The sequence below is a fragment of the Amblyraja radiata genome, chromosome 22, assembly GCF_010909765.2.
Source record: "Amblyraja radiata isolate CabotCenter1 chromosome 22, sAmbRad1.1.pri, whole genome shotgun sequence".
Lineage (NCBI taxonomy): Eukaryota > Metazoa > Chordata > Chondrichthyes > Rajiformes > Rajidae > Amblyraja > Amblyraja radiata.
In genome coordinates, this window is record NC_045977.1 from 32,399,176 (window position 1) to 32,422,296 (window position 23,121).

General features: G+C 41.1%; 1 long non-coding RNA gene across 1 annotated transcript; it reads right to left on the reverse strand.

Annotated features, from left to right (window-relative positions):
- Positions 1-2,183: 2,183 nt before the first annotated feature.
- Positions 2,184-13,091, reverse strand: LOC116985865. Its single transcript, XR_004415361.1, has 3 exons — positions 13,078-13,091; positions 9,535-9,540; positions 2,184-2,217 (listed from the first exon to the last, which is right to left on the reverse strand). It is a non-coding gene; the product is annotated as an uncharacterized LOC116985865 (long non-coding RNA).
- Positions 13,092-23,121: the final 10,030 nt, after the last annotated feature.

Sequence of the window (23,121 nt, forward strand, 5' to 3'; positions counted from 1 at the left end):
ATAAAGTTTAATTCAGATAAATGTGAAGTTCTGCATTTTGGGAAGATGAATGAGAGCAGGACCATTACAGACACCCGGTAAGTATTGTATAGCATAGTGATCTAGGAGTAAAAATACCTGGTTCATTGAAAGTAGCACTACAGGAAGATTGACTCAAACCTGAGATTCATATTATTGGATAAGATAATCTGAGATTTTATCACAAGAGTTTGCAGTTTAATTTTGATTTTGCTAATAATTATTGATATTGGGATATTTTATTTCTTTGCCTAGTCTATCCAAATTTGCTAAATGTAAATTTTTGGACTCTAAGTGGTCGATGGAAAACAACACGCAAAGCACAAGTTAAGGTTGAAGGGAAAGGCCCAGAGTGTCCTGACGATCCTTCCATGAAGCCATGCCTCACTCATCTAATGACTGATTGGTATGTCCTGTCTTTGCTTCTATAAATTGTTTGTACTGTACAACAGATAAAGGTCCACTCTAGTAGGGAAAATAAGTATCATAACTCTCCTAATACGGATCACGACAATGAAACACTTAACATAACTTTAACAATTCTTCAAACATCATATCAATAACTCTTTTCAATACAAAATGTAAATTTTCTCTAGGCTGAAACCAAGTAAGCAATATGTTGTTCTATTAATCAGGGTTCAAGACTTCCAAGAATTTAATTACAGCTTAATGATTTTATCAATATTTTATATGGCATCAATTGTAATTTTAGCTTGGTGATGTATTTGTAAGAGATGTTCGAGGCTTAAGTTTTCATCCTGATATATCTGTTAAACATGATAAACTGACAGCTCTGCTCTTATTTTACCATTCCTAGTTTAGATGGTTACTTTTGTGAGATCAAAGAAAGATTAAAATGTGGATGTTGGAGACGGTCAATCAAGCCAGTGAGCCTTCTATACCATTTCTATGTGATGATGGCTGAACATGAAAATTAAGTAACCTGTTCTGCCTTCACTCCTAATCCCTTGATTTCCTTAGCCTTTTGAACCATATCTATCTCCGTCATTAATATATGTAAAACATTGACTTTGGCTTCCTTCTGTGGCAGAGAATTTCACAGGTGTACCATTCTTTTGGTTAGGAATGTTTTCCTCCAAGTGAATGAATTACTCTGTACCCTTGGGCTGTGGCCCGTGGAACTGAACTTCCCACTGTCCACCTGAGCTGCACAGTCTAGTCAGGACTTAATAAGTCTCAACGAGGGTTCCTCTCATTCATCTATTCTAGCAAATATAAGCCCAATTGTCCAGACTACTATTCATGCCAACATCAGTGGAATCGATCTGGTGATTCTTCAGTACACTCTCCACACAGCATGAATACCCTTCCTCAGATAAAGAGACCAAAACTGTACACCGATTAGCACGCAACAAAAGCTTTTCATTGTACCTTGGTACAAGTGGCAAAAAAGTTAATTAAACACTGAGCTCGAGATGTCAGTAAATTATCCCGGTTTCTGCACTCAATTCCTCTTCCTATGAAGGCCAGCAACTAAATTTGCCTTGCTGATACCTGGTTTGTTTGCAAGATTGATTTGCATGTTATTCAATCAGATCAGTTACTACTACACATTAATACAATCAAGTACAATAAATAGGGCAAAGTACAATAGTGCAGTTATGGAGATCAGACAGGAAAATGGAGACGAGGTCAAGCTCAGATCACCCATGATCTTACTGAATAGCACAGCAGGTTTAAATGTATGAAAGATGGCTCCTATTCCTATTTCACGTGTTCTTGTAGTTATGATTAAACATTTTTTTCCTACCGCTTCTTTGACAATTTCTCTAATCTGCTAGGGTTATTGCAATTGAATCCCATAATAGCAGGTTTGTTTGTGATCACTACAAATCTTATGAAAAACTGGGCAAGAGCTGGCCCACAATGAAGAATCTACTCGAGGAACTGTACCTAATCTAAACATTTAGCTCCTGATTTTAAATCACTGAATTGCTTTTGGGGGAGGGAATTATAATAAGAATGTGAATCCAATAAAGTCAGGTAAAAATGTACCTCAAACTATCAGGCAAATGATACAAAAGCTTGAAAGCACACACCTTCAGACTCGGGCACAGTTCCCTTGCCTCTGTTCTCAGATTAAGAACAGTTCTCACACACTTTAGATCTAATCCCGATCTTCCAACCTTCCTTCATAGCGACAATGGACTTTTTCTCTATAACGGTAACACTACAATGCTGTAAAGCTATATTTTACACTCTGTTATTGTTCCCTTTGTACTACCTGCTGTAGTTGTATATGATTTGATTGTACTCGTGTATAGCATGACATGATTTAATTGGATAGCACTCAAACAAACGCTTTTTCACTGTATCTCGGTACACATAACAATAATATACCAATACCAAGAGAACAGCAAACACTGGCAGCTTCACTTGGGGATGACAGAACGGTAGCATTATCACCCCAGATAAATCCAGAAAAGTGTCAATGCTTCAGAAACCATTCTTATTTCTATGTCAATTTGCACAGAAAATAAATGGGTGTGGAAACCAGGCTTTGAATGACAGACAGTAATAATTATTTTTACAGGGTGATAAGTTAATAATATAATTTCACATGAGCTGCTGTTGACATAATCCACAAAAACAAATGATGTGAATATTTTTTATTCTTTAAAAATTAAGGCAGAAATCTGATGCGGAGTGCACGGAAATTTTGAAATGTAGGAAGTTGTCGGTAATACTAAGTTGCCCAACACACTCCATGTTACAACAGTTCCTGTACTTTATTGTTGCCGAGATGGTAAGTAAAATCATTGACTCAATAATAGCATTGATTGATAAAACAGTTGCATTCTGTAGACTTTTCATACTGTAATAATTCCTTGTATAGTAAATATAATGCCTGCCTCAATTTATAGGGCATTAGTTACGTACAGTCAGAAAAAACTAGTCTATCCCAAGGTTGACTCATGAAAATGAGAATGAAAAGTCTTTGAGCACTTTACTTCACAAACACTGCAATAAATCACCTGGAACAACCATCTTCCTGCCCAATCAGGATTGAAATGCTTTTGGTGACCAAAGCAAAGCTAATTACCCATTGAGATTCCCTAGAATCAGTCCATATGCTTTTACCTACAATTCCAATCACACAGAAAAGGTCGTTGACTGCTGCCACGTACTGTGTTTCTCAACTGAATAGCTTTGAGGTTCAGTTTCTGTATAACAGATGAAATCTTGGAAAGTTACTGGGTCAGAATGTACTGTGATACTAAAGTGAAAGTTAATCATCATCTTCCGTCCCTCATCAAATTAAAATATCCTCTATCAAAGGCACCATTATTTATCAAGAATATAGACATAAGGCGGCAGCATTTTACAGCAGGACGTTTCTGCATACTTTATCATTTACTTATTAAAAGACTGATCTTGGTAGTATGTATATGTGCATATGTGTGTGTATATGTGGTTGTCTTTACATCTGCGCAAAAACGCTAGGCGGTAACGATTACATTTTTACATATTTCGATTGACATTTTTCCCGTCGAGGTGGGGATCACTTTATCTGAACATTTCATGCTTTATTTCTCGACCTATTCTCAACTCATTACTGATTAAAAGTCTAAAAACATCAAAAGACTTTGAAATTAAAACCACCATCTTCAAATGATGACATCACAATGGCTCAGCTAGCAAAGACCAGCCTCAATGAAGATTTCATCCTATATTTGACACGTTATTCGCGATTAAAGCTTTAAAAATAGCAACTTTCACAAGATTTTTACATATTCTGATTAACATTTTCCCCCTCGAAGCAGAGATCACTTTCACTGATCCTTTTATGCTTTATTTCCGACTTATTACTGATTAAATATACCTTTAATTTCAAGCAGAACAGCTTCAACTGATGACGTCACAATGGCTCGACTAGTGGGGGGAGGGCGAATTGCTATTGCAACATGCAGGGCAAGTGCAATTGGAATTTTTTTTTAAGATCACTGCTGAGGAAGGCAAGGGGAGTGCTGGAATCTTACGTTCGGGAACGGCTTGAGTTGGAGGATCACACCTCCCGTGGGGCTACGGGTTGGGACCGGTTGCGTTGGGGTAACAGACCTAATGGGTCTGCACTTGGTCTAGTTACTATTAAAAATAGTAATTTTAGTAACAGTAATTTATTCTGTTTTAAATAGAAGTTATGCTGCATCATCTATTATTGATTGGTGATAAGGATACTGTGCATTGTGTTCACCTCTTCCACAATTGGACCTCAACCAGTGACAGTGCCGTTCCCAGAGCTGGTTTCATGGTTGTTGTGGGAACGGCTTGAACATTTGGGAAGGATGAGCACTTTATCACTGAAGAACATCTTGTGATTTATAAAGTGCAGATTGGACCTTTGGTCTTGGCTATTATAGCACTGTTAAATTTCTTGTCTGTGATCCATCAGCAGGTACTCTAGACAATCAGTGCAATGGCAGTGGGAGGAGAAAGCATTGGGAGTTAAATTTGAGGACTTCAGTGCAACATCAATCTTTTGTCCATTTCTAAAAGCATGAATTATCCTTTGAAATGTTCTACTTTTCAATTCAATTTGTAGATGTGTTGCACAAATGTTCAAGGATTTCAGCACCCAGTGACAGATGCTCAAATGAGTTATAAGGAAGTCCTCTGCATGAAAATGATGGAAGTAAACATGGAAATTGATAAGAATGGTTTTCCATCTGATCAACGTAATATATTTCTAGAAAACAGTAAGTGGCTTAAACTTAGGAAGAATTGTTAAGATAAAATTGAAAAATGAAAATGGGTGCATGATCTTGTAAATGTTTGCAAAGTCGATCATTTTGTGCATGAGGGTCTAGAAATGTTAGTGCGTTCAACAGAGCACGCAACATTGGCACAGATATTTAGTCTTAAGGCTTGGCTTGCTTGAGGCAAGGGAAAAATGTGCTGCCCGGATTTTGTTTCCCAAGGCAGGATAGGGACATCGGAGTTGTTCTCACTGGAGACCTGCAATATTTCTCGGGGAGACTGGGATGGCAAAGACAGGAATTATTTATTGAGAATCCAGAGTTTGGGGGAAAGACTATTACTATTCACAAGGGTTCGAAGGGGATGGTCATAACGTAATATTGCTTGAAAACAGATCATTTGGCCCATCACGTCCATGCTGATCAGTGGGACCCATCCATCTTCTCTTATCTTTCACCACATAGCCCAGAGTCTTCTACACCTGGGAAATTCAAGTTACCCTCCCGACACTTCTTGAATGTTGTCAGCCACTCTACTGCAACTCTCTCTTGAATTATTTTCTAAGTACTCACTATCCTCTCAGTGAGAAATGTCTCTACCAGATCCCCTCTAAATATTTAAGATAGACAAAAATGCTGGAGAAACTCAGCGGGTGAGGCAGCATCTATGGAGCGAAGGAATAGGTGACGATTCGGGTCGAGACCCTTCTTCAGACTGATGTGGGGGTGGGGGGGGCGGCAGGAAAAAGAAAGGAAGAGGCGGAGAAAGTAGGCTGTGGGAGAGCTGGGAAGGGAAGGGGAAGGTGGGAGAAAGCAAGGACTACCTGAAATTGGAGAAGTCAATGTTCATACCATTGGGGTGTAAACTACCCAAGCAAAATTTGAGGCGCTGCTCCTCCAATTTGCAGTGGGACTGGCCATGGAGGAGGCCCAGAACAGAAAGGTTGGATTCAGAATGGGAGGGGGAGTTGAAGTGCTGAGCCACCGGGAGATCAGGTTGGTTAATGCAAACTGAGCGGAGCTGTTGGGCGAAGCGATCGCCAAGCCTACGCCAATGTAGAGCAGTTGACACCTAAAACAGCGGCTGCAATAGATGAGGTTGGAGGAGGTGCAGGTGAACCTCTGCCTCACCTGGAAAGACTACTTGGGTCCTTGGATGGAGTCGAGGGGGGAGGTAAAGTGACAATCCCCTCTAAATATTTTATCCCTTACCTTAAATCTATGTTCTCTAGTTTATTTACCTTTGGTATGGGGAAAAGTTTCCAGCAGGCTTTTCTAGCTGTGCCACTAATAATTTTAGGTACTTTCTTAACCTTCTTCGCTCCAGGGAAAATAGAGAAACCTCTCCAGTCTCTCCTCATATCAGGATTAAACTTCACCTGCCAATTCTCCACCCATTTCACTTGCACATCAAGATCACTTTGTAGCCCACGACTCTCTTCCACACTGTCAACAACTGCAATAATCTTTGTGTCATCTGAGAACTTGCTGATTATACCGCCTTCATCCCCATACTCATCACTTGCGTATATGACCAATAACAAGGGTCTCAGCACTGATTCCTGTGGAACACTACTTATCATAGTCATAGAGTGATACAGTGTGGAAACAGGCCCTTCGGCCCAACTTGCCCACACTCGCCAACATGTCCCAACTATACTAGTCACACCTGCCTGCATTTGGTCCATATCACTCTAAATTTGTCCTATCCATGTACCTGTCTAACTGTTTCTTAAACATTGGGATAGACCCAGCCTCAACTACCTCCTCAGGCAGCTTGTTCCGTACACCCACCATTCAATGTCATTAGCATTCAATCACAATTTTTTTGTGGAAATGCAGTGGAGATGAGGTCTGAACCGAGGATTCTGCAATGGCCTGGTCTAAATCCTCAAGCATATGTCCTACAAAGCCACATGTCTTTGGGATGCGGAAGGAAACCGGAGTACCCAGACTTGACCCATGCTGTCACAGGAAGAATGTGTAAACTTTGCAGACAGTACCTGAGGTGAGGATTGAAGTTGGATCTTTGGCACAAAGAGGCGGTGCCTCCACCAGCTGTACTATTCAGCTGCACTGGACGTGTTCTTACTGAATACTTTCAGAAATTAGTACCCTTTTTGCTCATCCTAGTGTTCCATTTCACCAATAATGTTTACTATTATGTGAGATTTAAATGTAAAATATTTGTTAATATTTATTTTCACCTAATTGTCGGATGTTTAAAATACATCCTGTTTATACATCCTCATTTAATAAAAACACACACACAATGTGCAGCAGCAGATGGCAGTGTGGGCTCATGCGATAACTTCTTACATGCTAATAGTGATGTATGCTTTTTCTTGACGTGTGTCTGGTACACAGAAAGCGACACAAGTGGAGTCATAAGAGGCATACAGCGTGGAAACAGGCCCATCGGACCAACTTGCCCACACCGGCCAATAAGTACCATCTACACTTGTTCCACCTGCCAGCATTTGGTCCGATATGTGTAGGAAAGAACTGCAGAAACTGGTTTAAATCGAAGGTAGACACAAAATGCTGGAGTAACTGAGCAGGACAGGCAGCATCTTGTCCCACCTGCTTTGCATTTGGTCCATATCCCTCTAAACCAGTCCAACCCCTGAACCTGCCTAAATGTCCATGTAACTGTCAATATTAATTAAGTAATAAAATATAACGTCAATTTCCTTTATGGAGATGTGAGTATATAAGGGGAATCGGGGACCAGAGGACATAGGTTCAAGGTGAAGGGGAAAAGGTTTGCTAGGAATCCGAGGGGTGGCTTTTTCACACAGAGGGTGGTGGGTGTGTGGAGCGTGCTGCCGGGGGAGGTGGTTGAGGCTGGGACTGTCCCATCATTTGGGCAAATTTGTCACTCTAGCATCAAACATACTTGCATCTTAGTTTGCAGTTGACATGAAAATTAGTGGAGTGATAATGAAGAAACTCTGTCTAAGGATACAATAGGAGATAGATCAGCTGCAAAGTTGAGGTGTGGAGTATGACGTGGGACAGCAACTTTGTAGCTTTTCAAAACATTGTTAAAAAAATGGTCCAACAATAACTAGGAAACATCACTATTCATCTTCCTTCAGTATGAAAATAAAATCACTGTAATCCTGTGTTCTGTTATTTAATGAACTTTGTAACTTTTCAATCAATGTCCCTTTCTTGCCCTGTCCCACTTTGCTGATAAGGCTATATGACATTTCGCAAAAGTTCCCATCGCCCCTCTTAGATTAATTGTTATTGTGATTCGTTTGCAATTAGCCTGATTCCTACTGCTATTTACAAACCTGTACTTGTTGCAAGCATCTTGTTCTATTGCTTATTCTCCCTCTCTTTCATCGCCAGGGGACCCAAATTTGTTTTTATTTTTTCTTCTCAACGGAATGCGCTTCCACTGTACTTGAAAAGCAGCTGCCTATTGTATAGTTTAATTGGGCCAGATTCACTTTCTAGCCATTCACATTAGCTTTCCTCCAGTCAATTATTTTTATCCTGGATTACTCCACTTTTTCTATACCGAATTAAATGCTGATTAAAGGAACCCAACTGGCTAAATTTAGCAAACATCTTGCAAAGCAGTGGTGAGCCTGATTGAATGGCACGGCTCAATAGGATTTAGTACAGTTATCCACTAAATATTAGGGAACTCATCCCTGCAAAGATCTCCTGCTGTGGCCTTGGGTCAAATGTTTCTATAATCATTCTCCAGTAATGCACGGTTAAGATTGTGATAATTGACGGTCTTTAGTTACTCTGTTAGCCTTGTTCCTGAACTGCCGTGGCTATGATGTTTTAATTGATGATAAAATTATCAATGATTATATTATTAAATGTTTTTTCTCTCTCTATCTTTGTATCCAGAGAACAGCAAAGAGTGTGCGATCTATTAGCAATGGCATGTAGTATTCATGATTGAACGTTAATTGTTTATGATCAAATTTTCTGACTAAATGTATATTTTATGCAGTATCGCTTTGTGGGATGATGGGATATTCTGACTTTTACAAGCCCAGGTGGTATACAACCATTCTGTCATGGCAGCAAACATTAGGTTGCTTTGACGTTAACGGTGAGTTGATTGATTAATATTCATCATTTAAAATGGAAACGACTGTTCATGTGCCAGAAACAAACAACTTCCACCAATCTGTTAAATTTGCTGACCATACGAGAGTAGAGGAAGAAGAACAGGAGATGGCCTTTTAATCCTTTGCCATTCAGTGAGATCATGGCTGAATTGTGATCGATCTGCCTGATCCTAATTTTTTTCCTTTATTCATGAAGGAAGAGTGAAAGAAAATAAATTATAGGACAATTAGCTTAATATCAGTCAAAGGGAAAATGTTCAAAGCTGTTATCAAACAAATTATACCAGGTTATTTAGAAAAATTCAAGGGAATCCAACAAAGTCAATGTGCCTTTGTGAAAAGGAATTTGTTTGACTAAATTAATGAAGTCCTTTGAATAAGCCACAAATGCTGTACTGAAAGGGAACCGGTGTATGTATTATAGAGTAAACTTTTTTTTTTGGACCTCTTTATAACTGATTTCGGTTATAGTGGTCGGACCAACAGATGACTGCTGACGCCAACCTCGGCTCGCACCCCCTGATCAGTTGCTTACAGTCCTAGTTGCCCACGCCACCCTGACTGTCTACTCCAACCCCAGCTCACACCGTCTCTCCTGCCGCTTACATCCCTAGCTGCCCAAGCCAGCTCTGGATTGCACCGCCTCCCATGCCTCTTGCTATCCTGGCTGCCCACGTCACACCCGCTCACCTCACCTGCCACTTGCAGTCCCAGCAGCCCACACCACCCTGACTGCCCACGCCAACCTTGGCTCGCACAGCCACCCCTGCCGTTTACAGCCCTGGCTGCCCATGCCACACCCGCTTGAACCACCTCACATGCCGCTTGCTGCCACACCTAACGTGGACACCGGCCGCTCACGGGCTGCAACCATTGACTCTCCCGATCTTCACCTCTCCCCCAGCCACTGGCAGCCTGGGGCCATCACCTCACATGGTTTCCAGGCCCAGTTCAAGACCGAGTGTCTGAAGACGTCTTGACCTGAAACCTCACCTATCTATGATCTACAGAGATGCTGCCTGACCTGCTGAGTTACTTTGTGTCCAGCACTTTGTGTCCTTTTGTACATTAACCAGCAACTGCAGTTGTTTGTTTCTGCCACTTATACAATGATAATACCGTACTTGGTTATAGCGGACAATCAGTAATAACGGAAACCATTCCTCACACTATGGTCCATTATAACGAGAGTTTACTGTATTTGGATTTGCAGAAAGCCTTTGATAAAATAATACATGAAAGGTTAAAAAGGAAAATAAAATCTTGTGCTGCAGGAACTAACATAATGGTGTGGGGAGAAGACTGGCTGGCCAGCAGAGCGTAGGCACAATTGGACTTTTATATGGTTGATAAAATGTAACAAGTGAGTGGCAAATTGAATATAATGTGGGAAAATGTGAAATTACCCATCTTGGCAGGAAAAATAAATGAGCGTATTATCTAAATAGTGAGATGTAGTGTTCTTGGTGTCCTAGTAAGCGAATAGAATGCAGGTACAGCAAGTAATTGGGAATGCCAACAACATGTTATACAGGTAGTTTATTGTGAGAGTAAATAAATACCAAAGTTTCATGAAACTAAATTTCAGTTACACTAGGTATTTGTGTGACCACATCTGACGTGCCCAGAATCCTATTGTACTCCTTGCCTGAAGAAAGATGGTAATGTTTTGGAAGCAGTTTAGAGAAAGTTTACACGACTAATACCTGGAATGGGCAGAGGTGTTATCAGAAAAGCTTGTACAAGTTGTGCTTGAATCCACTGGAGTTCAGAAGAATGAGAAGGCATTTTCAGAGTTAATGTAGAGGCTTTTTCACCCATAACCCCCAGTATCCATAACCTTGGGCTCACTGTTTTAAAATGAGGTCTGCATTAACGGCAAATGGGTGAAAGCTTTTATCTCTCGGTGGATTGGGGGGGGTCTTTGGAACTTCCATAGAGATCCATAATTCGAGACATGGCATACTGAAGGCTTCTTGTAAAAGGTATCATATGTTCTCAATACTATAGTCGCTCCAGCCTCACCTCCCCAGCTCACATCCTTGCCTGCAAAGTCCACATTCCTTGAACAAAATTTTAAAAGCAATACTTTCACTTAGATTTTTCTTGGATATAGTCAACCCCACCAGTCTAGTAAAGTGCGAACATTTTAAAATTAAAACGTGCAATATATTTTTAAACATATAATGACACATATGCATTCTGTTGAAAATGGTGAATGTTTCCTCACAATTCATGCTTTGTATTTCACATAAAATTAGGCAGGTCTTCAGCCTTAACAGAAGTGACGTCACAGATAGACCTTGTGGCAAAGAGGCATCACAACCCGTCTTATCCAAATTACAACCCATCTTGACCTAGAAATATCTTTCTGTTTTCCCCCGTTGTTGATCGGTCTACTCAACTCCCTATCCAACATCACTTGGGGGAGGACCTGTGTCAGAACTGCGACAGATCAAGAGGGTGGCTCACCACCATCATTTCCAGGATAATTAGCAATGGGCAACAAATAATAACCCTCCAGCAACACCCATATCCTATAAATAAAGTAAAGTTGCAGAACATATTAATTTCAAAATGCACCATAGCAACTTGCCAAGTTTCTGCAATGATACTTCATCAAACTGTGGTATTTACAAAATGGAAATAAATATGCAGGGTATAATTGAGAAAGTGCAAATTCTGCTGCAAGTGACTGTCCATCCTTACTTGGAAATCTATTGCTGTACGTCTGTTGCTGGGTCAAAATCGTGGCTTTGCAACTTGCTATTTTTTCTGAAATTAGCTTTAATTTAGTTTAGAAATATAGCATGGAAACAGGCCCTTCGGCCCACGAAGTCCACACCAACCATCAAGCACCACTAGTTCCACGTTATCCCACTTTTGCATCCTACACACTAAGGGGAATTTATAGAAGCGAATTAACCCACAAAACTGCATGTCTTTGGAATGTTGCAGGAAACCAGAACACCCAGAGAAAACCTACGTAGTCACAGGGAAACAGACAAATTCTGCACAGACAGCACGCATAGTTAGGATCAAACCCGGTTCTCTGGCATTGTGAGGCATCCGCTCTATCGCTTGCGCCACTGTGCAGCCTAGAAATAAGAAAAGCTATATGTGTAAAGCAGTTGTAGCCTATTTTAAAGATTATGAACACATTGTCTTTGTGTGTTTGTTTTTTTGTGTTTTTGTGCTTGAAGGGTAGAAGATGAGGCCAGCAACGTGGCGACCCTTATGTACAGCCTCAGTGTAATCAACTAACCTTACACTATTGTACTTGATAATAATGGTGCCTCTATATAGTAAGAATTTTACTGAACCATATACAAGAAAATACATTTAATGTACTTTGGTACATGTGACAATAGTGTACCATTGATTATTTGGGTATATGTTCCACCAGCAGAAGCTTCAGTCCTTTCTAACTCATTTAAGACAATAAGCACACAGAATGTTGTGTACTAGAGTTGGAGCTAGTATCTCATTTGCTATCATTGGTAATCATTTCACTCTGAGTTAGACATTTATCACTGTTCTGAAAACCTAAAACTATCATTGGCTGACTAACTTTTAACAGTAACCTTTTTGCTATATGCCAACAATTTTTTACTTAAACTTTCTATGGTTAGTTTGTAAGGGCAGGTTAAACAGGCTAGGTTTAAGTTTCCTAATTTGCGTTTGGCGTAAAAAGATATTCACTCCAACACTGAGATATGCCATCAACATGTTGAGCCATTATTTCATGCAAAGGATAAGAATATTAATATTTTGTACATCTTTGTATAATTGAAACTATTACATGTCTAACAAATCTGTGAAGTCCAACTAATAGATATGAATTTTTACCTGCAGAGATATGACAATTAAAATCTTTACTTCCTTTCAGGTAAATGCTCAAAACACCAGACTGTCTTTGGAGGAGCAGCTCTGGTTGGTTTTCTCCGTTTCTATGCCACTAATAATGGCTAGACCATCGTAACATCACCAAATCATCTTGGTCTTGCGAGATAATGTTTAACTTGTAATGCCATCAATGTAATTTGAAATAGCAGTTTTACGTTTCATTTTATTTCTGATCATTCAAATTGCTAATTGGGATTTTGGGATTTTTTTTCTTTAGTTTTCTTTAGAATCTTTTTCAGATTCTTGCTGAATTTTATGACAAACACTAACCATTCCTACTAATCAGAGAAGTACAGATTTCAGTGACACATGTGTATGTTATCTCATAGAACAAAACTGTGATAAATTAGATTTGAAATAAAGTTGGTTTGATTCACAAATTAGTTGCTCTGTTTTCTTACTAAAGAGGTAAAAGATAGATCTGTGAAATTTGGAGCATTTATAAAATATAAATTATGCCTTGTAAAGATAATGAAAGCTAAGAGCCAAAAATTAAAAATTTCAATCTCAAAGAAAAGGCTTGTTCATATGCAAGGAAGAGTGGAAATGAAGTTCATAAAAGGGGTGATGAAGAGAGGACTGAAATAGAAAAAGGTAATTGGGAAAAACGTGCACGATGTTTCCAAAGTGCTTTATAAATATATTTAGAGAATTAATTTGCTAATGAAGATCACTCGAGTAGAACTGTAATCAATGCTGAGGATCTAGTTGATTGCACAGTGTTCACGTTTCACATGAAGAGGACAATATACTGTTGTCTCATAAAAGTGAAGGGGGCCGGGAGCCAAATGGACATGATAGAAGTAGAAAATGCTATAGAGAATTACTGAATGTTGCATCCCAGGGGGGCATTCAGTCTAGGGAACTCCTTGTCTTTCAAAAACAGATCCAGTTAGACCATTGTTTGTATATCTATACTGTACTGCATTTACTTCCTTGTGAAAGTAACTCTTGAAACAGTATCCACCATCTGGTCAATGTAAATATGTAAAGAGCTATTTCCCTGTAACCCTCTTTTGGTTTGATTGCCTGTAATGGTAAATCTCTGCTCTCTGGTTTATCAACCATTCAGTTCCTAGAAGCAGTTGCTTTTTATTTACTTAATTGAAACCCTTCATGGACCTCTATCACTTTCCTCTTAACATCCTCTGCTCCATGGACCACCCAAGCGCCTCCCGTTTTTTTATGACAATCTAATCCCTGGTCACTGGAAAAATGACTGTAAATCTGTACTGATTAAAAGTTCAAATGTATTCCGGATTCCCCAATATATCTCGTTGAGGCGCTTGCACTTTTTATATCTGCATTTTCCCTGCAGCAGTAACATTAAATTCTGCACTCTGCTTCCTTTCTCCTTGCACTACCTGTTGTACCATCTGTGGAGAGGGAAATATAGCCGATGACTTAGGATGAGAAACCTCTACTATGAAGGATCATGAAGGTGAAATACGTCCCCCACTCCACAGATGTGGCCACACCTGCCTAGAATTCCAATATCTTATACCCCAAGTAACCAGTTCTAACAAACTAGAAAAGATGGCTAAGTGAAATTCCTGAAAGCAATATTAAGTCAAGAGGGATGTAGCATGCCCAAATGGAAAATGAGATGTTATTCCTCAAGGTAATGTTGAACTTCAGTGCATAGTAAATGTATAAAAGTGTAGATGGAGCCCCGTAGTGTAGGAAGCTCCCGGGATGCACCATGGAGCAAAACGACCTGGCGGTCATGGTTGAGCTGTGGAGAGACCGTGGAGAGGCGGATGGGCAGTGGCGCCAATAACAAAGAGGGACTCGGCTCCGACGAGAACAAAGAGTACATTTGTAACTTTGTCGGCGCCAGAAAAGTGGCGACTCTTTGTGTGCATTATGTAATGTATGCAAAAACAAAGAATTTCACTGTCCTGAACATGTGTGACAATAAAGAAGCATTGCATTGAATCATTGAATGAGACCACTATTATCAAAAGGATGCCTCACCAGTTTTTACTTTATCGTTCAGGACACAAAGTGCTGGAGTAACTTAGCTGGTCAGGCAGCATCTCTGGAAAATATGGAGAGGCGCAGTTTTGGGTTGGTGAAGATTGTGCCTGACCCACTGAGTAAATCCGGCACGTTATGTCATTTTTTGTGAATCATCATTTGCAGTTCCTTTTGTCTTCAAAAGTTGTTCAATGTTTTTACATTCTACATTTTCCATCAGCAACTCTCTGGGAAATCACCATTCACAAAAACTGATATGAACTTTGCTACATTTGAAGCTAATCTACAAGGCATGTCAGACTTATGAGAAGAGTCTTTTGACATAATTTTGGTGCAGCTTTAAGTCAATGAACAACGTTTTAGCTAATGCACAACAATTTGCTGTATTGCCAGCCCCATTAACATTATAAACTTTGATTTGTTGACCACCGGGTGGCGCCCATAATGGCCGCCTTGCCAGCAGTCTATCTTGCCCCTTCTCTGTTTTTATTATTTAGAATGTCTTGAATGTTAGTTTTAATGTCTCTCGGTACATTTTATGTGGGGGGTGTGGATTGGGGGAGACTTTTTCCAGTCACTTACCTCGACGGAGATGCAATTTTTTTCCATGTCGCATCTCTGTGTGTTTCCCCCCCCCCCCCGCGGCCCACAACGTGGAGTGGTGCGGCCTTTTCTGAAGACCGGCCAGGAGCTTCAAGCCGCGGGTGCAGCACGGACTTACGATCGCGGAGCCTGGGATCTACTGCCGAGGATCGCTAGTGTTGCAGCTCCGACCGTGGGGCCAGTGGACTTTAACACCGTGAAGCAGTGGTCTCTGTTGAGAAGCGTCCGACTCGGGAGCCCCATGCCGCAGAGTGTTCTGATCCGTCCCGACGCCGGAGTTTCGATCATCCCGACAAGAGGGCTTGAACAGCGGACTGTCGTCAACGGCCCCGTTCAAAGGCCCCGACCGAAGGAGGAAGATGACTGAACTTTATTGCCTTCCATCATAGTGAGGAATGTTGATTCCACTGTGGTGGATGTTTATGTTAAACTTTATTTTATCTGCTGTGTGTATTTTTGCTTTTTACTTAGTATGGCTGTATGGTAACTCAAATTTCACTGTACCATAGTTGGTACATGTGATAATTAAATTGAATCTTGAATCTTGAAACTATGAGTTATCTAATAAATATTAACAATTTATATAAGCTTAGCTTTGGTAATTGTGCAAATCGTTTGATGAATCTCATTATGAGTCTCCTTTTGGTATTTAAGGGAAGGGGATAAATCAGATAACCATATAAATACTAGTCTAGATGCAATTGTGAGAAAGTCAGAGATCCAAGTCTGAACCCTTGGATTCAGTGGAATAGTAGTCCACTGATTCTCTCAAACCTGTTCTGTTATTTAATGAAATCTACTCTTCATAGTTTTGTAACCCTTGGAGATAGCTTTGTTTTCAATAAGACTCGAAATTTTCATTTTGACTAGCCTCAGTAAAATGTCAGTGGAAGAATGTGATATATTTTCTATTATTGTATATCTGTATTATTCTATATCTGTAGTGTGCCAGCTGAAAGTGGAAAGAGGTGAAAATGCCTCCTCTTCGTGATCATTGTGTCTTGGTGATTTCACTATTTATCAGTATTGTATTTATTTCATTTACCTAGTAAATAAAATAAACCAGTCCATTAGAAATAGAATTCCACAAGAATTTTTTGAAAAATTATCAGTCTTTTAGCAAAAGCTAGTTCTATGTTATCCCACTTCCTCATCTACTCGTTACACCAGGGGCAATTTACAGAGACCTATAAATCCTACAAACCCACACGTCTTTGGGATGTGGAAGGAAATCGGAGTACCCAGGCATAACCCATGCTGTCACAGGAAGAATGTGTAAACTTCGCAGACAGTACCTGAGGTCAGGAATGAAGTTGGATCTTTGGCACTAAGAGGCAGTGCCTCCACCAGCTGCACTACCCTGTTACTCTGCATGGTTTGATTGTATTCACACATGACATGGATGTTTAACCCGGATAGCAATTAAAAAAGTTTTTCACTGTATCTCAATACATGTGGCAATTTAAACCTACATATATAATTAGTGTAACAAATATGGCAGTACTTACATTTTGTTGCTGTCTTCACTTCTGTTAAGTAGACAATTTTGATCTTATCATTATTTAAAACATCTTTATGAGGTTTTGCACCTGAAAAACATAATTCAAACAGTTGAAAAAAATCTGGAAATTATAGATTTCAATAACAAACTTTAGAGATGGAGTTTAAAGAAACAGCTCACCAAATCTATGCCAACTATCAATCACTCTGTTCATTCTAGTTCTATACTATCCCAATATCTTATCCACTTCCAACACATTAGCAACGATTTCATAGAGGACAATTAACGTATAAACATACATGTCTTTTGAAAGTGGGAGAAAACCAGAAGCATCCAGGGCTCTGGTGCTGTGAGGCAACAGCTCTGCCAGCTGCCACACTGTGCCTCTAGTATCAAACAACGATGTGTAAAAACAAATATACCAAACCCTACAGCATTGTTTGTTCAAACTAAATACAAAAAATTACATCCCGTGCAAATCACTAAAGACGAGAAACAAATCAATCCAATATGTGTGAGGTTTAAGCACCAAAAGTCTAGGTTTTGGCTCGAATGCACAGCCAGCAACCTTAATATGTTAGAAGTGCTGAATTTTTGGAGAAATCTTAGGGGAACCCTGCTAGACCCTTGCATAATCATAACTCAAAATAAATACATTATTACAATCATGTTTGTAATTAAGTGCCTCAAATTAAAGAAAGTGGTCTTGGGTTTGCTCAAAGCGTTTCCCCTCACTTAGTCAAATACAAGGCATTTGATTGATTTAATTGTATGATTAACTAGACTAAGTGGGACCCGTTGGGTCCCATGTTCACACGGGAGGGCTGGCCCCCAGACGCAATATTCCACCTCTCCACCAATTCCAATATTGGTGGCCAGTGGGGGGCTTTCTGGAGTGCTGGTATGGGTTCTTGGGTGGCAGCTCAGTCCCACAAGCCTGATCTGCTGGCAGCTCACACACGGCTGGTGGGCTGGCAGTTGACTCATGACTATTCCTTGAAATTCCATTTCAAGCAGGGTGCAAGGCCACCAAATTCAAATCCATGTTCCTACCATTTCAAGCAGGGTGCAAGGCCACCGAATTCAAGTGCAGTTTCATACCACTTCAAGCTGGATCCAAGGCTGCCAAATTCAAGTGCAGTTTCATTCCACTTCAAGCAGGGTCGAAGGGCACCAAATTCAAATGCAGCTTCATACCATTTCACCATAAAACCACACAAAACACCAAACTCACAATTCAGTAGACATTCAGTGTGTTCAGTTGATTCACAGCTCAGACAGAGTCATGACCTCCTCCCTCCCCCATCATGCAGAGACTGAGCCACACCCACACTTCCTCCCACCGGAAAAGGTGTGGCTTTCAGGGCGTGATTGACAGGAGAGAGATTCTCAACATTTTTTAAACATTAATAACACTTTTATTTTTCATTGATGGGAAGAATTCTCTGCACCTGCTCAGCGGAGGGGGGGCGGAGTAAGATGGCCAAAGATCACAGCCGTAAGTGGTAGCGTTTTATCTAAAATCAATATACAGTGCAAACAAGTGCATTTGCTGTAGTGCGTCTTAACTTCAAGCCAAAGCACCCAAGCTGCCATTTGCAGTAAGTAGTGCCTTTCAACTTCAAGCCAAAGCACCCGTCACCATTTGCAGTAAGCAGTACCTTTCAACTTCAAGCCAAAGCACCCAAGTCACCATTTGCAGTAAGTAGTGCCTTTTAACTTCAAGCCAAAGCACCCAAGCCGCCATTTGCAGTAAGTAGTGCCTTTCAACTTCAAGCCAAAGCACCCAAGCCACCATTTGCAGTGAGTAGTGCCTTTCAACTGCAAGCCAAAGCACCCAAGCCACCATTTGCAGTAAGTAGTGCCTTTTAACTTCAAGCCAAAGCACCCAAGCCGCCATTTGCAGTAAGTAGTGCCTTTCAACTTCAAGCCAAAGCACCCAAGCCACCATTTGCAGTAAGTAGTGCCTTTTAACTTCAAGCCAAAACACCCAAGCCGCCATTTGCAGTAAGTAGTGCCTTTCAACTTCAAGCCAAAGCACCCAAGCCACCATTTGCAGTAAGTAGTGCCTTTCAATTTCATGCCACCATTTGCAGTAAGTAGGGCCTTTCAGCTTCAAGCCAAAGCACCCAAGCCACCATTTGCAGTAAGAAGTGCCTTTCAACTTCAAGCCAAATCACCCAAGCCATCATTTGCAGTTAGTGCCTTTCAACTTCAAGCCAAAGCACCCAAGCCACCATTTGCAGTAAGTAGTGCAATTCAACTTCAAGCCAAAGCACCCAAGCCACCATTTGCAGTAAGTAGTGCCTTTCAACTTCAAGCAAATCACCCGCCACCATTTGCAGTAAGTAGTGCCTTTCAACTTCAAGCCAAAGCTCCCAAGCCACCATTTGCAGTAAGTAGTGCCTTTCAACTTCAAGCAAAGCACCCAAGCCACCATTTGCAGTAAGTAGTGCCTTTCAACCTCAAGCCAAATCACCCAAGCCACCATTTGCAGTAAGTAGTGCCATTCAACTTCAAGCCAAATCACCCAAGCCATCATTTGCAGTAAGTAGTGCCTTTCAACTTCAAGCAAAGCACCCAAGCCACCATTTGAAGTAAGTAGTGCCTTTCAACCTCAAGCCAAAGCACCCAAGCCACCATTTGCAGTAAGTAGTGCCTTTCAACTTCAAGCCAAAACACCCAAGCCACCCTTTGCAGTAAGTAGTGCCTTTCAACTTTAAACCAAAGCTCCCAAGCCACCATGTGCAGTAAGTAGTGCCTTTCAACTTCAAGCAAAGCACCCAAGCCACCATTTGCAGTAAGTAGTGCCTTTCAACCTCAAGCCAAAGCACCCAAGCCACCATTTGCAGTAAGTAGTGCCTTTCAACTTCAAGCCAAAACACCCAAGCCACCCTTTGCAGTAAGTAGTGCCTTTCAACTTTAAACCAAAGCTCCCAAGCCACCATGTGCAGTAAGTAGTGCCTTTCAACTTCAAGTTAAAGCACCCAAGCCACCATTTGCAGTAAATAGTGCAATTCAACTTCAAGCCAAAGCACCCAAGCCACCATTTGCAGTAAGAAGTGCCTTTCAACTTCAAGCCAAATCACCCAAGCCACCATTTATAGTAAGTGGTGCCTTTCAACTTCAAGCCAAAGCACCCAAACAACCATTTGCAGGCAGTGCCTTTTTACTTCAAACAAACCATATTTTCATTTTCAAACCACATTAAGGGTACTCACAGTTGTGTAGACATTTGTTCAGTGTTATTCAGAGCTCATAGAGACGTGACCCTTGGCTTCATCCATTTTGCAGAGACTGATTGAGGCACACCACTTCCTGGTTTTATAGGCCCTCGCCCTCCCTCCAGCAGGGGCAGCAGAGAGAATGGTGAATTTTTTAAAAACATTAATATCTCTCTGATTTGTCATCGATGGGAAAAATCCTCCGCACCCGTAAGGCGGAGGGGGGCTCTGAGCGAGGTGGCCAAAAATGACGGCCGTAGGTGGCGGCGTTCTGTCGGAAATCGCAGCACAGTGGGCCAAAAGCGGTCAAGATCAGAGATTTAGTAATACAGATTGTTTAGGAAGGAAGACTTTGATTAGGTCTGAAGAAGGGTCTCTACCTGAAACGTCACCCATTCCTTCTCAACTGAGATGCTGCTTGTCCTGCTGAGTCACTCCAGCATTTTGTGTCTGTGATTAATTGTTATTGGCTTTACTTAAATGCGGTTAAATATGTAAGAATTAATTGGAGCACATTGGTGAGACATCACACTTATAAAAGGCATCACACTTAAGATGTTGGTGAGGCCACATTAAGTGTAATGTGTTCAGGGAAGGTATCCCATGCCAGGGGGCCACATGAGTGGAACGGGTGGGGGACAGATTTGTGAAATTTGAGAAATGTATAAACACAGTATTGAACAATTTGTATAGCCTCCGAGAATGTCGGATGAATTTTTGCACGGTTCACGTATTGTATATATATTTACTACCTGAATAAAGTCTATTTTGAAATTTAGAAACAAAAAAAGTGTTCAGTTCTGGGCACCATGTTATATGAAAGATGTTGTCAAACTGGAAAGGGTACAGAGAATATTTACGAGGATGTTGCCAGGACTAGAGGGTCTGAGCTACAGGGAGAGGTTAAGTAGGCTGGAACTCTATTCTTTGGAGCGCAGGAGGGGTGGTGATCTTACAGAGGTGTATAAAATCATGAGAGGAATAGATCAGGTAGATACGCAGAGTATCTCGCCCTGAATAGGTGAATTGAGGACATAGGTTTAAGGTGAAGGGGAAAAGATTTAATAGGAATTTGAGGGGTACATTCCAGACGCGTTCCAGATCTGAGGGGTACATTCTAAGCTTCCAGATAAGGTATTTAAGAAGGAACTGCAGATGCGGGAAAATCAAAGGTACACAAAAAAGCTGGAGAAACTCAGCGGGTGCAGCAGCATCTATGGAGCGAAGGAAAAAGGCAACGTTTCAGTCTGAAGAAGGGTTTCGTCCCGAAACGTTGCCTTTTTCCTTCGCTCCATAGATGCTGCTGCACCCGCTGAGTTTCTCCAGCTTTTCTATGTACCTTTCAGATAAGGTAGTTGAGGCAGAGACTATCCCAACATTTAAGAAGCAGTTAGACAGGTACATGGATAGGACAGGTTTGGATGGGATATGGTCCAAATGCGGGCAGGTGGGACTTGTGAAGCTGGGACATGTTTGGCAGGTGTGGGCAAGATGGACCGAAGGGCCTGTTTCCACGCTGTATCACACTATGACATAAAAGGTGGCTAGTTTAGCCTTGGTCTTGAACGCACCGGGATAGCCGACAGCAGTGACACTGAAGCCGTGCCGGGCCAGCGACAGCGTGTGGTACAACATGCGGGGGCTGCGGCCCAGGTCGCCCATCACCAGCACACAGACGGAGCGGCGGCTGCCTCCTCGGCCTCGCCGCCGGCGTCTCCACACAACCGGCACCAACAACAACAGTAGTAGTAGTAGTAGTAGTAGAGCCACGCTCGCACACGCGAGGTAAAGACTGCAGAGGGAAACCGCCAGGAATAAAGCGGATAGAAACCATGACGGCAACGGCGGCGGCGGGAGGAGGAGGAGCGGCGCACAGTCAGCGGAGCCGGGGCCCCTAGTGGAACCCCGGACCCTGCGTTCCTGCATTCACTGCAAAGCCTCTGTGCTGCTGCTGCTGCTGCTGCTGAACCATGAACATGCGTGCTGAAGGTCAAGAGCAAAGATACTAGAGGTATATAAAGATACTACTCTATAATCTTTGGTCAAGAGTGTTTTATTGTCATATGGCCCATATAGACCAATGAAATTCTTACTTGCAGCAGCACAACAGAATATGCAAACATAGTATGTAGGAACTGTAAACAATATATTAAACGAGATAAAAAGTTCAGTGTGTGTATATACATATCAATCAATCAATCAGAAGAAGGGTTTCGGCCCGAAACGTCGCCTATTTCCTTCGCTCCATAGATGCTGCTGCACCCGCTGAGTTTCCCCAGCAATTTTGTGTACAATCAGTTTTTATTCATCACATACACAATAAAGTGCAGTGAAATTAACTTGCCAGCAGCAGTACAATCAAAAAAGAACACTCAATACACAATAACATTTTATATACATATGTGTGTGTGTGTGTGTATATATATATATATATATGAAAAAGTTGCTTATATAACTACTAAACAGGTTCGCTTCTTAATAAACAGACACCACACAAACTGTTTGGTAGACCAGTTCAAAACTTTACTTATTATCGGCCGATGGAAGGGAGGGAGAACTCCAGTCAAGTGACCAGTGTAGACACTTCATCGTCCTCCCCACTTTCCCTGAACAACAGAATTACATCGCATTTTATAGTGTTTCTTTGTCACCTTAGCACATTCCACAGACATTAGTCATAGTCAGAGGTACAGGAAAAGGCATCACATCAAAGGCATTTTGTCACAATCCCTTAGATCAGTCTAGCTTCTCCTCTCTTGTCACCTCCTCCCTCATAAACATAGGACACTTGGTTTACGACATCTTACTTCAAAGGATGACTCTAGCTCTCTCTTCCTCTCAGTCACCTCGTCACTTGGGAGGCAATGTTATAGTATTTATTATCTCACACACCGCAACCTGAGGCAAGCCTAATTTGAGACTAAATATAAGCTGTAAGCTATCCCAGAAGCCAATTTAATATCTTCTTATATTTTTAACTAAAATTTGGCTTCATCATTTATATACGCACACACACACATACTCACATATATATTTTTTGTGCATGTGTGAGTGCATATATACATACA